Source organism: Cryptomeria japonica, chromosome 5 (assembly GCF_030272615.1).
Source record: "Cryptomeria japonica chromosome 5, Sugi_1.0, whole genome shotgun sequence".
NCBI classification, from domain to species: domain Eukaryota; kingdom Viridiplantae; phylum Streptophyta; class Pinopsida; order Cupressales; family Cupressaceae; genus Cryptomeria; species Cryptomeria japonica.
This window is the reverse complement of record NC_081409.1, coordinates 125455710-125474730: the sequence shown is the minus strand read 5'-3', so window position 1 is coordinate 125474730 and position 19021 is coordinate 125455710.

Genomic DNA, 19021 nt, shown 5'->3' with positions numbered 1-19021 from the left:
CAGGAAAACAACGAGCAAACCGAGGGAAAAATTTCAAAATTTCAAAAACATTTTTAGAAGCCTTTTTCGTCCAACATCAGTTTTCATCAAACCAGCGTGACAAACAAACCGCTAAAACTATTTCTTGAGCTCAATTTGTGTCAAAACAAAAGTTGTCAGAATCCTAAACAAATAGCACAATAGAGGATGTCTCTCCTATCATAATCCAGAGATTTCATCATCAGTATCAACAAAATCCTTTACCATCTTACGGATTTCTATCTCAAAACACTTGTTTAAAATTCTCAAAATCGTCAAATCCAGTTTCCAGATCGGGAAGCTTTTATCCATATCATTTGACATGCTTTATCGTGAAGGGACATCTAAACCTTCACTCTGATAAAGTGAGATTTGAAATTTTTCAAAACAAGAATCAACTGAATCCAAACAAATCAAAGGAAATCATTGATCACTCATGCATGACTAATCCCCTTATTCTGAGAAGAAAGAACCTCTATCGTAACATCACGTTGAAGAAACAATAGCCTAGTTTTTCCAAATTCATCAAAAGAAATAAGTTTTTATACATCAATCACCAACTCTTCAAATCTCATCGGGTATTCCTTCATCACGTCAAACGTTATATCCAAAACAAATCTAGCGAATTTGACAAAGAACCTTTGAAGACAAGAGCATACTGTCAAAAGTCTGCTTTTAATCAAACCATAAACCGTGGAGGAAAGATCAATCCAACATTCTTGCCCGACGAGTGCATCACATATAACACATCTCGACCAGAACCACCAACACCCGAGCAACATATCGAAGAGGCTTTTATCCCTTTCATCACTGAAAGTTTTTACTAAAATGCTTGTTACTCGCTCTCAACGAGACAAACAAAGCGAGGCACATGCTGAGTCCAATATGAATCGACGATTATCAAATCCTTTTGAAGTTCCACCCGTAGAAGAACCTGAAATTACTGAAGCACTTCTTCGGGAATGTCAAGAAAATCCTTCCTTCCAAAAACTTGTCGAAAAACTCATGAAAAATGACAAAGAAAAATATCTGTTGATGCCTACAAGCAAGGGCGTTAAACTTCCTGAAGATTTCGACCCAAACATTTTTCAAACCGGATCTCGAAAATATGCATATCAAGAACAACACCGAGAAGAAGAAACTCGCATACCTGAACAACATAACTTTGAACAACACATTCCTGAACAACGTATACCAGAAATGCGTATATCTAAGCTAGAAACACCAGAGCAACATATACCATTTACCACACCTTTTCAGCTGAGAACCAATACAAGGCAAGAACTTTTTCCTTGACAAGACAATATACCTTTGGCAGCCCTTACTCAACAAATGCAAATGTTGCAAAGGCAAATACAGGATATGCAACAAGGGACAACAGTGCGGTACTCTTTAAATGAAATCTATCCTTATCCATTTGACAGAAGCTTGAACATGGTGCCTTTTCCTCCAAACTCGAACATTCCCAAATTTGATAAATATGATGGGAAAAGTGATCCTTGGGATCATGTTCACGAATTTTGCACACTGAGCCTTGAATTTGCTCATGATGACACCTATTTAATGAGGTTATTCCCCAGAAGTTTGGGAGGGCAAACCATGGAATGGTTATCCAAAATCTCACCACCTGTCAGATCATTTGATGAGTTGGTTAACAATTCATAACCCACTATTCCTACAACATCCAACATGCCATAACCATGCTAGCTGTTTGCAATACCAAACAAAAGAACAATGAAACATTCATGGCATTCCTTCAACGCTGGCGACGCATGGTCTTCAGATATCCTTGAGATATTCCTGAAAAGGAGAAAATGGAAATCTTCATCGATAACTTGAACGGCGAGATGAGTTACCGATTAAAACTTCAATGCATACCATCTTTCGCTAAATTGATTGAAATGGCATTCAAGTAGAAGAAGCATGTGTCAAAAAGGGCACACTCAAATTCTACAAGGAAGGAACAAATGTATCAAACTACAATAACCAGAACAACACCAACCTTGACAAATCTCGATTTTGGACCCGAAACAAAAATGAAGGAAACAATGACACACATGATCCCAAATCTAAGCAACCAGTGCTTGCATTATCTGGAAATCCTCAGAACACAAAAAATCTTAAAAATGCTACACCAAATGCTAGCACATATGCACAAAACATTGATCAAGGACAACTCAATACAAACAACAACAACGATACCCAAAGCAAAAACATGAATCCAGGACCTAACACCAATTCACGCAACACAAACAATTTCCAAAAGCGTATCTTCACACCACTAGGACAATCATTAGAATCCGCATTCAGAGAACTTTTGGCAAACAAGATTTTGTCTTTGCCTCCAATCAACAATTATGAACCCCCAATCAAACCACCTTGGTGGAATGATTCACACTATTGAGATTTCCATCGCAACAGGGGTCATAGAACAAACGAGTGCATGAGATTGAAACACATAGTACAGGACATGATTGATCGAGGTGACTTAACGGTCGACGGTCTCAAAACGAATGGTGATCACGGAGCCTTTAAAAATCCTCTCCCAAATTACAACAAAGATGGAGCATCAACTTCAGATGATACACGCGGAGCTCGTATTAATCACATCTACAACAACACCATCAACCACATATCAGCTGAAGATCATCAAGTAAATGTCATCACCATCTGAGATCAGCGTGATCATGAATCTGTAGATGTCACAACCTGAACTCAGAAATATGTCTTGAAAGGACATACTGCACCTGCAACTACCACACCAAAAATCCAATATGACTTGGTTAGCCAACTACGCAAGACTCCAACTCAGATATCTATCCTGGAATTATTGAAACTATCACCGATGCACAAAGATATATTAGAATAGGCACTATTGGAAACCAATGTACCTCAAAATTTGGATACAGACAGATTTCAAGCCATGGTCGCCCATATGACTGGACCTCATAACCTCACCTTCTCAGAGCATGACGATGCTTCCTTGATCCATCCGCATAATACTCCTCTCCATATTGAAGTCATTGTTTGCAAACACCAAGTCAAAAGAGTCCTAATACATGGAGGAGCCGGACTTAATATATGTACTTTAAAGCTTATCCGTGCATTAGGCTTCTAAGAAGAATCTATTGATCCTTGCAAGAAAATTACCATAAAGGCATATGATGATGAGGAAAGGTCCTCTAAAGGAACAGTGATATTACCTATTCAAGTGGGACCAGTACAAAAGGATACTATATGTCAGGTCTTAGATATTGATCTAACCTACAATATTTTGTTAGGACGACCCTAGATACATGAAATGCAAGCAGTACCTTCTACGTATCACCAGTGTGTCAAGTTTCCTTATGATGGACAAAAAATATCCATATCTGCTGATCATAATCCGTTTCAACATTGCCATGCAATGGGGGCAGCCCAGGACAGTTTGGTTCCTCATAATAGAGAAAAACAACAATCTTCAACATCAGATCCACACACAGCAAAATCCAACTCCTTATGGGGAGACTTCCAGCAGAAAATGCAAATCAAAGACCACGGTATGGGAGAATACTCTTTGGAACCTTTATGTTTGGCCAAATTACCAACATCCCCCAGATCGCATGGTTTGCCTACTACATCAACACATCTGGCCACTCAGCCCATCACTAAATTTGATGGTACTTTCATCCAACTGGGTACTCTAGCACAGGAATCAGAAGACAAAGATGTTCTTAGCTGGTTATACAAAGATGAGGAAGAAAATCATAGAGCAGCCGCTCTGAACATTGTTCTACCAACACACCTGTATGGAAAAGGCTACTTAATCATGAAGCAAATGGGATATGGTGGTAAAGGACCTATTGGCAAACGCAAAGAAGGAGTCACTGAACCTATAGATCTTCCTTCACAACCTAGCATAAACAAAGTAGGATTGAGTTGCAAACTCACGTTCCTATTGAAACGGCTGCCACACCTACCTACCAAACCTTAATGGAAAGTAAAGACAAAGTACAAAGAAGAATCTTGACAGGAAGCACTCTTTGAATCTGCAGAAACAATTTGCAAGGCACGACAACGTCAAGATCAGAAGTTACATCAGGAAAAGCTTCTAAGTCATAAGAAGGCCCTATCTGCAGCAGTAGCTCATATTCAGACACCAATATCTCAAGAACAAATCATGTCATCTCCAGATACCATTATTCCTCCCCGAGGAAGAACAGTCTATGAACAAATTCAGAAAGTAGAGGATGGATCTGACATAGAATCAACAAAAACCATCAAAATGGTATCCATCATCAAAGATTTGTTTTCACCCTACAACATACCAGTTTACAGTACAGATAAAATCTGGCATGATGCCTATGAGACTGATTCCAATGAATATGAATGGGGTACCTGCTCCAATGCTACTACAAATATCCCTAGTGATACTGATTCTATATCTATTTTCCAAGAAGAACATACTGCAGAAGATAGACCTCTTGAATTTGGACCGCAGAATATCTATGACGCCGAGGAAAGTGAACAGGAACATTATGAGCAAGTATATGTAGAAGATAATACCATCGAAGATCTCGACAAAATCCTGAAATTCTTTAAAACCAAGAACAATCACGATGAAAACTCTGTCCCAACACTCACAGTAGCCGAACTTGATCCACCTAACGAATCCTTACCACTTGTCTTTCCTGACCTCATCGACTGGGATGAACCTGAAATCAATGATATACCAATTTTCCCAAATGACGAATCTATTATCCATTACCTATGTAGCGTAAATCCGGAAACAGGCTCTACCAGTGAACAAAATAACGATGTCTACAAACCAGGGAGTGCCAAGTCTCTCAGTCGCAAAAATGAACTAGATAAAGGATCTGATGCTGAAAACCAGCCAATGGCAGCTTTAGATCATAAAAAAGTAAAAATAAAGGATGCATCGGGGGGTGAAAACCTTTTTAAGGCACCTAATGATGGGAGACTTGACACTCTTCCTGAGCACTTTCATGAGCGATCACCCATATTGATTGAGCCCACTCAATCAATCAACATTGGTACCACAGAAGCAGTTAGGAACCTACACCTTGCAGAATCTCTAACAGAGGAAGAAAGATCAGCGTTCATCATTTTCTTTAAAAGACAACAAATCAACTTTGCTTGGTCATATGCTGATATGCCCGGAGTGGATCCACACTTAATCATGCATCACTTGTCCATTTCTATAGGAGTTAAACCAGTCAAGCAAAAGCTACGAAAGATGAATCCACAGGTGGCACTCATGGTCAAAACTGAACTAAAGAAATTATTAGACGTCAGATTCATCCGACCCATTGACTATGCAGAATGGATTTCCAACATCGTTCCAGTATCAAAACCAGATGGTAGTATCAGAATCTGCACTGACTTTAGAGACGTCAACAAAGCTTGTCCAAAAGACGACTTTCCTCTGCCCAGTATCGACATCATTGTAGATCTCACAGCAGGCCATGCAATGCTCTCACTAATGGACGGTTTCTCAGGCTATAATCAAATCAAAATAGCCCCAGAGGATCAAGATAAAACTGCATTCACCTGTCCTTGGGGAACGTATTGTTGGAATGTTATGCCTTTCGGCTTAAAGAATGCAGGGGCCACTTATCAAAGAGCAATGACCACAATATTCCATGACATGATGCATACATTTATGGAAGACTATGTGGATGACTTACTAGCTAAATCCTTCACCAGAGCAGAGCATCTTGGTATCCTAACAAAAATCTTTGATCGATTGGAGAAATTCCAAGTCAGGCTTAACCCTAAGAAGTGTGTCTTTGGGGTTACATCAGGCAAGTTACTAGGCTACATAGTCTCAGCTAAAGGTATTGAAGTAGATCCAGCAAAGGTACAAGCCATCATGGACATGCCACCACCAAAGAATATCAGTCAACTCAGATCTCTACAAGGACGACTTCAATCCATCAGGCGATTCATCGCTCAGCTAGCAGATAAAAGTCTACCATTTAATCATTTACTACACAAAAATGTACCATTCAAATGGGAGGCCAAGTGTGCAGAATCTTTTTACCAAATCAAACAGTACCTGATGAATCCACCAGTTCTAGTACCACCAGTCGCAGGAAAGCCACTTATCTTATATATCTCAACAACAGATATATCACTGGGGGCATTGTTAGCACAAGAAGATCAATAAGGAAAGGAACGCGCCATATATTACATCAGTAGAACATTGAATGGCTATGAACTCAACTATACATTCATTGAAAAGGCTTGCTTAACAGTGGTCTTTGCATCTCAGAAGTTCCGACATTATATGCTAGCACACACTATCAAGTTGGTGGCAAAAATTGATCCTCTCAAATATCTACTCAGCAAGGCAGCTCTTACAGGCCGATTAACTAAATGGGTCATGATTCTCAGTGAATTTGACATCCAATACACAGAAAGACGAGCCATCAAAGGACAAGCAATTGTAGATTAGTTAGCCGAAGCACCCCTACCAGGAAAACACACCATGGAGGTTGAATTTCCAGACAAAGATGTTCTTGCTCTTTCTACCAAACACTGGACCCTATACTTTGACGGATCCTATACACAACATGGTTCAGGTGCTGGCATTTTGTTCATCACTCCCGAAGGGCACACTATACCAAGATCATACAGACTTATGTTTCCATGCACCAACAATGTGGCTGAATATGAGGCGCTGGTCATAGGCATCAAAATGGCCGTAGAATGGAAAATCACAGAGTTAAAAGTCTATGGAGACTCGCAACTGGTCGTCCATCAAATCAACAATGACTATCAAACAAAGGATGACAAGCTCTTACCCTACAAGCGAATGGTGGATGACTTCAAACAGTATTTTGTACACATCACCTTCGAGCAAATACCAAGGTTGAACAACAAAGCCACCGATGCAATGGCTACTATCACTTCATTACTACAAATTCCAGAGCAACAGAGTCGTTATGAGTTCCTGGTAGAGCAACTGTTCTCCCCCGCCTATGACCATTCTGAATCCCATGTTATCTATGCCTTGACTGGTTCAGATTCTTCGTTATATGGACCAATATACGACTACCTCAAACACAATATCTTACCCATTGACCAATCCCATAACCAAAAACGTAACTTTATCCGACAAGCTGCCCGTTACACCCTTACCGCTGATACTTTATATCATCGAGGTCTCGATGGTACTCTTCTTCGTTGTCTTGATCATAATGATTTTGATTCTCTTTACACGAGCTTCACGAAGGTATTTGTGGCACACATTCAAGTGGCACTACTCTTGCTAAAAATCTTCTAAGGATGGGATACTACTGGCCTACAATGGAGAAAGACTCATATCACTTTGCTAAGAAATGTCCTAAATGCCAAATCCATGGTAATCTCATACATGCACCAGCACAAGAACTGCAGCCATTTACAACATCATGGCCCTTTTGTCAGTGGGGACTGGACCTCGTTGGCAAAATTCATCCTTCATCTTCAAATGGACACAAGTTCATTATAACAGCAACATAGTACTTTACCAAATGGATAGAAGCAGTTCCCATGACCACAATAACTGGGAAACAAATTGCCTCTTTTATCCTAAATTATCTGATCTGCAGATATGGTATTCCAAGTTTAATCATTACAGATAATGGACGGCCCTTCAAGAATCAAGATGTCCAAGAACTATGTGAAAAATTCAAAATCCAACATAGGTTCTCTACACCATATTACCCACAGGGAAATGGTCAAGCGGAAGCATCTAACAAGACAATACTAAAAATCCTCAAGAAAACAGTGAATGATGCAGGCAAAGATTGGCATGTACAACTCAATCCAGCACTTTGGGCATACCAGACCAGTATCCGCACACCTACAGGAGCAACACCATACTCATTGGTATATGGATCAGAGGCTATTTTACCCCTGGAGGTAGAAATCCCATCTCTCAGAGTCTCTTTGAAAGGCTTAATCCCAGATGAGTTAATCGCCTGCAAGAATTTGAGCTATTAGATGAAAGACGCCAACATGCTTATACTCATCTCAAAGCATATCAACAACGCATGTGCAGGAGCTACAATCACAAAGTCATTCCCCGCAACTTCAAGGTTGGTGACTTAGTCCTTAAAGAAAATCCAAGAAAGCAGCAAGATCGAGAAAAGAAAGGAAAATTTGAGCCTAACTGGTTAGGTCCCTATGTCATCATCTCAGTTTATGGATCAGGTGCCTATCAGCTAACAAATTCTGAAGGAGATGTGCTCGACGAACCAACTAACAACATCCATCTGAAAAGGTACTATACTTAAAGTAGCCTAGTGCACGGAAAAAGCCCAAACAAACAAAAAAATCAAAAAATCTAGAAAAAGCAAAAACAAAGTACAATAAAAACAAAAGGTGAAAACCTGGTAAACAGGCGCTCTTGTGAAAGAATGGCTCCTCCATCTATATCCATGCCATTTTATCCCTACAAACACTATCGGCCATCGCCCGACACTTAGCAAATATCCATTCAGGACATACTTAGCGTAGTCACTATCCTGATTTGTCTATATATATCCTCTTACCACTAATCCACCATGGCTTGGAATCACTATATATATTCACATCAAGAGGCACACTTAGCTAGGGGCATATAAATCATATCAATATTGCAAACATTCAAACAATCAAAACTAGATGCAAAACTCAACAGCATGACATCCAACACACAACTTCGCTTCATCGCCAAACAAAACCAAACAAATCAAAAATAACAAGGATGGATGATTTTCTGAAGTACTGAATGTTGCACTATAGCATAAAATCTTAACTAGTTTTGCATTTTTTTGAACTTTTTGAATTATTGGATTCTCTTTCTTGTCTCACTAAATGCTTCACAGCTAGAGGTCAAGGGGAACTTCCAATATTTTCTTAGTCTTCTGTCTGGGAGGCGATCACTTGTATTGTGTGAATACTTGCCTCGAGACGTGATATATTGAATATCACTGAAGGCCTGATTCCACTTCATGCATACGAATGATCAAATCTTGTCTGTTTACGCAATACGCACTCAGGTCGTCCTGGTTCAATTATATCTTGACGCTTGTGCTATCTTGCAAAATCAAATATCATGTAAATTTTTCTCAGGTCATTATGGTTCAATTATACCATTGTGCTTGTATAAATTTTCAACATATCCTAAACAGATCAATGCTCAATGATGAAACCTACAAAGAAAGCAAAAATATGGTTCTATCAGATGGCAAATACAGAATACGGGATGCTCCAAAAACAATTAGTTGCATATCATTTTACAATTAGTTGCATATCATTTTATAATTAGTTGCATATCATCATTCCATATCATTTTAACATAGTTGCATATCATTTAACATCATTTACATATCATGATACATTTAGCAGCATATTAAAACATACATCTCATTTTCAAGATACATCTCACAACATATAAAAGCATACATCCTGCATCATGCATTACATCATATATTGCATCATCACATAAAATAACCCACGTAAAATGCATCCATATAAACACATCACATGATCAAAAATGGTGTCGTCTATATATATCTCTCAAAAATGATCAACATCTACAAAATGTGTCCAAACACTGTGTCCAGTACAAAGTATAACAATGATCCAAAAATACAACAGAGACCATGTCTCTCAAGTATGACTATCTCCTGACGGAGGTGGTCTCGCTCCAGATGCACCTGCCCCTGGATCTCCAGGAGGGTCCTGTCTCAGTGGCCCCTTCACACCTCAGCTCTCAAATCATGACCTAGTGGCTCGAGATCGACTCGATCTCGACTGCGCAAAACTATCCACTCGCCGATCCCTGGGTACTGGAGCCTCATAATGCCGCCTATAATACTCTGCCTCCTGTGCTCTCAGCGTCAGCTCTCTAAGGGTGTCTCTCATCGGACCACCCGCCGCTACTCTCTGCACACTCGCCACCACCTCCTCCGCTCGCCCTCGCCGCTCTATCTCAGTATCTCTCTCAGTGGTCAATTGAGAAATCTGTCACTGATAGGTCAAAATCTGCGCCTGCAGCTGCTGAACGGTAATCTGCAAGGTCTGGATCTGCGCATCCTCCACATGACCTAGCACTCGAACTTGCAGTGGTACCTGTGCTGGAGGAACTCCTCCCACTCACCCTGTCCTCGGTGCTAAAGGTGGGAGTACATCCATCCTCCTCCTCTGTGCTGGTCTACTTAGCTCCTCCTCACCCCCCACTGCAGCTAGCACCTTCCCCACTCTCCCCTCTCTCCCGGCTCCGATAGCCAATCCTCCTCTCCCCCTCTCAATCCTCCCCTGCCGCACTGCTCTCTCCACACCTCTACCTCCTCGCCTCCCTCTGGCTCCTCTGGATCCTCCTCCTCCTCCATCCTCCCCATCATCTCCATCATCTCCCCCGTCTCCCTCCTCCTCATCTGAGTCAAACGCTGGCCTCATCTCCTCCGGATCTGAGATCCTAGCCACCGCTTGCGCAGCAAACAAACGGGCGAACTCATCTGTTATCCCTGCATCCTGAATCTCTGGGGCATAGTCCCAAATCTGCCCAGCCAACCCTGCAAACTCCTCCACTGCCACGACACTATCAATAGTCGGCCCCCAATCAACCACATCCTGCTGCTGCCGTGCATACAAACATGCTCCTTGAGGAATCCCCTGCTGGCACCCGAACTGCCTCAAAACTTGGGTCACCACAAACCGCTAAATGACGAACGGGGTGCTCCCAATCAGATACCTCATCATAAATACAAAGGGCATCTCCAGCCCATCCTCCGCCCATACCTCACAGCCTGTATACGGTCTCTAGGTGACCGTATCTATGTCGTCAAAAACCCTCCTCCAATGCTCTAGTTTGCCCAGCTTACGCTGGACAACTAGACCTCTATATCCGTAGGCATATGCTGCACCTACGAGCCTGTCTCTATCTGCCAGTGGCCTCGCTGCTGGAATGTGCTCCCAGCACCATACCTGTAATAGGGTCACGCCAGCTGATAAACTGTCGTAACCGAGGTATACTACCTCATGCAGGCTCCGGTATAAATGAGCCAGCATCGCTGACCCCCATGCAAATCTTCGGCCCCGTGTAACCATCTCCTCCAACACTAACCCCCATCCCACTGAGAATCCCTTTGACCTACGATCAGGACAAAGGAATCCCCCAATAAATCCTGCCAGTATAGATGGTAGCGGTGCATAACCCAAATCCAAAAACTCCTGCCAGGGGATCTCATAACCACACATTGTATCATCCTGAAATATGCGGCGCAGTGCCTCTGTGCCACCCTCCTCTGACTGCTCATAGGGAAGTAATGCCCCTACTATAGGAATGTGCAAAATCCGGTAGCAATCCTTCGGTGTCACTGTCATCTCTCCAGTGGCAAAATGAAAGGTGTTCGTGTCGCTATGCCACCTCTCTGCCAACACTATCAAAAGCCCCCTGTTCACAGTGAACCAAGGCATATCCAGAAGAGAGGTCAATCCACATCTCTCAATAATGTCCAAATCTGCCTGTGACAATCGCGGTATCAACGTCCACGGTCTCGGGAATCTCTCCCTCGACTGTACAACACCCAATCGCTCCTGTCAACAAACAAAACATATCCAATATCAGTTTCCACATCACAACAAAGATATCAAAATCAAACTTACATCAACGACATGAAACAATTTGCTCATCTCTATCAAAGTTCAGAATCCTATCATTTTCATATCAACTTGTAAAACAACTCAAGTTCTCAAAAACCATATCAAAATTTGTAATACAACTCAAGTCTCCACAATCACATAAACTTGTAACACAACTCAAGTTTCCCACCCAGATCAGCTTGTAAAACAACTCAAGTTTCCAACCCATATCGACTTGTAATACAACTCAGGCTTCACACACATTGAATTTGAAACAGAACACGCAAATACATCATATTCTGATTAACAAAACACGTTGATATCTATACATAACTTGGAAAATCGCATATCAAAACAAGTTATACAAACACTCATATTGGATAAATTCATCAACACACGACGGGCAAACAAAACAAATTTTCAAATCGGCCAAAACTGCAAAAATTTTCAGATGCGCTAAAACACCACCACGCACTAGGCTGCCCCTACTACGCGCTATTCTATCTAACCTATGCGCTATATTCTATCTACGCGCTAAACTTTTCATCCAATGCGCTAGACCCTGTCTATGCGCTAATCTATCCCTCCTAGGCGCTACCCTTTTAGCCCGACGCGCTAGGTTAGTCCTACGCACTAAACCCCCTTCCCTATGCGAACCCCTGCAGCCCCTATGCGCTAGGTCACCCCTACGTGCTAACCTGTTGACGCGACGTGCTACCTAACACTTTCCATGCGCTATTCTACATGCATGCGCTAACCTATCTTTTTCGGACGTGACCCATAAATTTGACCTCGATGCGCTACTCTAAACTTCATATGCACTAAACTAAATCTTAGACGCGCTAAACCGTTAAACCCGAACTTTAAAATTCAAAAACTGACTAAAAACGACAAAACAAAAAATCAAAAAAGGGTCAAAAACGTTGACTTACTGGTGGTCCACGCGCTACAGGTCTCCGGTACCTCTGGACGCGCTAGAAACGGTGTCTGTGATGCGGAATAGGCATTTTCTCTCTAGAGAAAATTCTCTTTCTCCAAAGTCAATAAAGCACAAATGAACCTAAATCAAGCCCTTTTCCCCTTTTATAGGAGGAAAATGAAATTAGGGTTAACCGATTGGACCTGTAATATGGTCGTGGTCTCCCCTATACCATAACATTTGTAACTTATCGGGAGATGAATCAATTCACACACATTTTACATGAACGAAATCATACATATCATACACAACTCATCAAATTAAAATCACACATTTTTATTTTTTTCAAAATATTGTTTCATCTCCCGAGGGGGCATCATCATCAAATATAGAATCTGTGGCATCACATCAAATCTTGGGGCACGACTTGCAAATCAAAAGAACGACACAAAAATTGCATTTGATCATAAATCATGATAAGGCATCATTTTCTTTGAAATAACATGTGCACACACGTCACTTCAAAGAGGGGCAAAATGTAGACATATAAAAATGACCATATTCCTAAATGAATATTTTATGTTCATTTCTCTATTTAATTAAATCCAATTTAATTAAGTAGATTACTCAATTTATTTAAATTAAATTCACTATACCCATTTAATGAATAAATCATTTTATTCAATTAAATCCCCCCTATCCACTTTTAATTAAATTCAATTTTAATTAAATAGTTATCCTAAATTGAATAAATCTAATTTATTTAATTTCCCCACATTGCAACCAAATTGAATTAAATTATTTCAATTAAATCCTATTATCCCTCCATCCACTTGCAAAATCCTAAACCCCTTTCCAATCCCTTCTAGAATCTTCTAATCGCTTCTAATTAGCCTAACCCCTCCTCTAAACTTTGTCACATCCCTAAGCAAAGGGAAGTCACTTCTCAAACCCTCAAAGTCTTTGATAACCATTAAAGGCTTTCAACCTTCAACCACTAAATTGCTCAAAGTCTTTAATAACCATTGAAGGCTTTCAACCTTCAACCACTTAATCCCCAAAGTCTCCAATAACCATTAATGGTTAACTCAAACCCTCCTACATGGTTAAAACATTTGTTTTGACTCAACCTTCATCCAACCCAAGGGTCTCATCAGGCCTTTAATGCTTTGACCATGATTATCTCTTAATCATTTGCGCAAAGGTTTATCCTTGGATTAAATCTTAATCCAGTGGGTAATCTTAACTTAGACTTGACCTTACCCTCTAGATAACCATGAGGTCTTCTCAGGCCTTTAATGCCTCCAACCCCTTCTCTCAACCCAACCCTATGTTGACATTTGTCACCATTTCATTGGTGCCAATTACAAACATGGATCCCCAACTTTCAAACTCAACCCTTGATTGAATCTTTCAATCCTAACCATCCATTGCCCTATTTTTGCTATAAATAGAGCTCTCATTCCTCCATTTTTAGATATAGATCCTTCAAATTTGTAGCATCACACTTATGCTCAAATACATTCAAGCTTTCTCATTTCATATATGCTCATCATTTAGCCTCTTTTAGATCAGGAATTAGACTAAATATGCATGTTTAGAATAATTTCTTTATCATTTTAGTTCAATCATAGACTAAATATATCATGTTAGGATAGTATTCATACTAATCTTGTCATCTTATCATTTAGTTTATTTCATTTCTAGAATCATACATAGCTTACAACACATCTCATACTAAAATCAATCAAAACATCCCTCGTTCTTGCATTTGCCATCTTTAAACCATTTTGCTCAGTGATCTGAGAGCAAAAACATTGGTTTGAGGGACATTGTGAGATAGAGAACCATGGGACCCACCTTGGGAAGCTGAGTAACACATCGTTACTCCATAGCTTGCACCAAGAAGTCTTGTGTGTGTGTGTGGACAAGTCATTTAGTCATATTTTCACATATTGAATTCTACCGATCCACTTTTCCCGCATACAATAACTTATGGATTGAAGATTAAAGGATGTATCTTATCTCATTATTGTAAATTATCTTGTATTTGTCTATTTTAGCTTAATGCAATTGAATGCCTAAATCTTGTAATGTAACTAAGAATGATGAATTGTATGTTGGAATATTATGAAAGGATACTCAATTTTGTAAGATTACTATTATTTACTTATTTATTGGATATAGTCTTAGTAGTTTCAACTTATAAGATTGTAAATTTTATGACTTATTTTGAATGGCATTATGAGCATTTGGAATGATTTGAATAAAATAAATGAATTTATTAAGGGGATCATAGATTTGTTTGAAGTTAAAGAGTTTTTCGTGCTTTTATTGATAGTTAGAGCGTTTACATCTTTACATTGCATCAAACGCATGAAAGTGGTAGGAGCATTGGTGAGACCAAATGGCATCACAAGCCACTCAAAAAGTTCTATTTTGGTTTTGAAAGTCGTCTTCCATGTGTCCTCTTCCTGAACTCTAACTTGGTGATACCCACTTTTCAAATCAATCTTAGAGAAAAAATTTGCACCTTGAAGTTGATCCAAGAGGTCATCAATGCGTGGAAGTGGATATCAATTTTTTATGGTGATCTTATTTAATTCCCAGAAGTCAATACAAAGACTCCAAGTTCCATCTTTCTTGAGCACCAATAAAAATGGTGAAGCACAAGGGGATGTACTTGGTTTAATGAAGCCTTTAGACAATAAATCTTGAATCTGTCTTTTTATCTCATCACTTTGAAAAATTGATTGTTGATACATTAGGGCATTAGGAAGAGATATGACACGGACAAGATCAATGGAGTGATTGATCACTCTTTCTGGGGGAAGTGTTTTAGGCTCTTGAAATACATGTGAATATTTTTGCAACAAATTTTCTAGTGTAGCATGTGGCTTAGACTTAATGATTTTTGCTTCAAAATTTTTAGAGTGTGGCCTTATAAAAATTAATGCAAGCTCTTGTGCCTGATTGATAGCTTTTCTTGCTTGTCTACAACTAAGTACTAGATTTTCAGTTCTCTTAGTACATTTTATTAGGTATGTTTCATTATCTTGTTGCAATGTATAGGTGTTATTAAAGGCATCATAGTGAGCACATCACAACAATCCATGGTGGTCGCATCACAAGTGACCTTATCAATACAGTTGGGGCCAAATGCAAAAGACAACATGGATCTATGAGGATGAATCATTATCATGCCATCCAAGTGAATATGGATGAGGATGTGGATCCATCGGCAAATGAAGTTTGTCAACAATGGACTTTGCAATCAATTTTTTTTGCGAGCCATTGTTGATGATACAATCCACATAAATATTATGTGTTAAATGTGCATGAGTGACAAACAAATTGTCATGTCCTCCTGAAGTAGAATGATGGTTCATTAAGGCGACCTTGTTGAGTCTACCTTTCAACTAATCATAATTCCTATCATCACCAAAAGTCTCAATGGGAATATGTTTCCTTTTCTCATCACGAGACTGTACAATTAGATTCTTCTTCTTCAACTTAAAGCATTTAGACTTTTCATGTCCCTTCTTTTTACAATAAGTACAAAAATTAGATTTCTTAGTATCAGAATGAGGAGACTAAAAAGAAGAGGAAGGAGAAGAACTTTTATCTTTGGAAAGATTTTTTTATGGCTGAGAACTCGAAGCTTTTGAAGGACCTGTAGAAAATGAAGGTCAAGATGGTCGACACTGGGCAACTAGCTTTTCCTTCGCCAATTGTGATTGGTTGAATGCAACATCCAGAGATTATAGGGTAGTATATTTCAACTCCCTAAACAAATGTTCCTATAAGCCACTCTTGAACTTTAAGATTAGAGCAACAACGGGTTCTTGCACCCGAAGTAGTATTCTTAGTCAATTGAACTAATAGTTATAATCTTGCACTGACATCTATCATCCTTGTCGTAGGCGAAGCCATTTGATGTGCAATTCCTATGGTCCATAGTTTGAAGGATAGAATGTATCCTTCAAGGTTGTGACACGTTGATTCCATGTGGTGATAGGGTCTTGAGTATATTTCCACTTAGTGGCCAAAACCTTAGCGACACCAAAGAGTTTCAATTTGGCAAAAGGAACCTTATCAACATCGACAGTCTCATTATAGGCGAACCATGTCTCCATGTCAAGGATCCAAGATTGAAGCACATTGGGATCTCGGGATCCATCATAGATTTTGACTTCACATTTGGCTAAAGCTCGGTGGCTTTCAAGACCAGGAAGCCGCTGAATTGCAATATTGATTGACTTTATCAGTCAATGTGGTTATCACATTGGCAAGTTAAATAACTCGCCAGCCAAATTAGCAGCCATATTATTGCGAGTTAAAGCCAATGATATGTTTTACACCTCCCAACAATAAAAATGGACCAACAACGAGATTCAACACTCTACTAGTCTTGGGTTTGACAAAAACAAATCAAGAAATCCTTTAGAGATTTAAGTGAAACCTCTTTAGAAGGATGCTTGGGACTCCTCCAAATATAATTTGAAAATGAAATTCCAAGTAGATTCTACAAATTAATACTCTCCCAACAAACATTGAAATATTCATTATTTTTTTAATCATTTGGGAGCACTATGCACAACTTTAATTATATAAAAAATATAAATTCTTTATTTTTTAAAGAATATCCATGAAAAATGAGCAAAACCACATTTTTAACCCAAATACCAAGTTTTTGGGCCCAAAACCACTCATTTTCTTTTGTATTCAACAATTGAGGCTAGTAGATTGAAACTGCCACAACTTTCTCAATATTAAACAAAATTCAGAACTATAAAATGTTCTAGAAAGCTCTCAGAAAGATGCTTCTCGCCACACAAACCATTTAACAAAATATTTTATATATAAAAAAGTTGTTAATGAAATAACAACACAAGTTTTCAAAGAAAATGCACAAAATTTTGAGAGAATAGTGCTTACTTTTGCAAGAAATCACCTTCAGTTGCTTCTAGATGAATAATTCTCCTCAAATGAGTGTCAAAGCTTAAAAAATATTCTCCGTTTGTTGAAATCTCCAGGACTGATTTTTTTTCCTTTTTGACAGAATCGATTTGAATGATAAACTCAAACCCAAGGATCAGAAAATGCTCTGATACCAACTGATATGGGAAGAGACAAGCTAACCAATAATGAGAGATTAAATTTGTAGATAAAATTCTTAGATCTCAGCAAACACAAAAAAGATTAATCTCTACAACAAAATGACTGTAAAACTTGCATTCTCCAATGTCTCCTATGTGAGGAGAAAATACAATTATATAGGCATATAATATGTCATGTTTGGGTGAGTTGGAATATCTTCCAAATCTCATGTGAATAAAAAAACAAAAACCAATTAACAAATAAAATAACAAAATACTAACTTGTGCTAACCTTCTAACAACTAGGAACTAACATATTACTTTTTACTTTTTACTTTTTATTTTTGACATTTACATAAGATAAAACTATAAAAATAATACTATGCTAATAACTTATATAAATCCTAGGCATACCCTATGAATCCTCATCACTAACACTCTAGTCCAAGACCAAGGCACGCAACACCCTAGTCCTATGTGTTTTTGGGCATCTTTTGACAGTTCTGCATCTCAGGGTCTTAGTTTGTAGATTCCAAAGTTTTAAACTAGTACGGTAACAAGGACCAGATCGCTCAATGCCCTAGTTTGGCTTAGTTTTTGGTGATAGGTGCACATCTAAGTTTCATTTCCTGTTCTCAGTTTATATCCCCGCTTTAGTTTTGCATTTCTCTATTATTTTAGTTTATATCATCTCCCTAGCTTAGTTTATCATTTGTTATATTTAGCTCATCTCCTCTTCATAGCAACAAAGGAATAGAAACCCTAAAGATATTCCTTGACTCTCTTTCATAAGAGGAAGTCAAAGTGAATAATCTCCTTAGGCTCTGTCATATTCAAATGTGTGAATGAGAGTGGGATTAGGTCTTAGTTTACCCGATTCCATTTTCACCCTACACAAGATCAAAAAAATTATAACATATATTCAAGTAGGATGTTGCAACCCTTACTTAAAGGGCGATTCTCAAAATATCTAAACAACTTCAAATGATCTTTAATAGCAAATAATTTTAGGATTAATTTTATGTTATAGAATGTTTGAGGTTTGACAAGATCAAAAAGAAAATGTGCAATTCAGGAGGTTGGGCAAATAATTGTAAACCTCTGTATATTTTATTTAGAAAAAGTTGAAGTTTTAAAATTTTTACTTTATATTGTTCATCATGTCATATGGCCAACCAATCATTTTATCTATAGTAACACCATGAGGTAGGTGTTGACGTGTGTTTTGACACACTCACCAATAGTCAGGTAGTTTATGCGAACACTCACCACCTCTCCTGAAAAGTAATAGGTTTAGAATAACTCACTACCCCAAGGTCTCTATAGTCGGGTCTCGACGATGATAGATAGCTCAACGGTTGATGTGGTT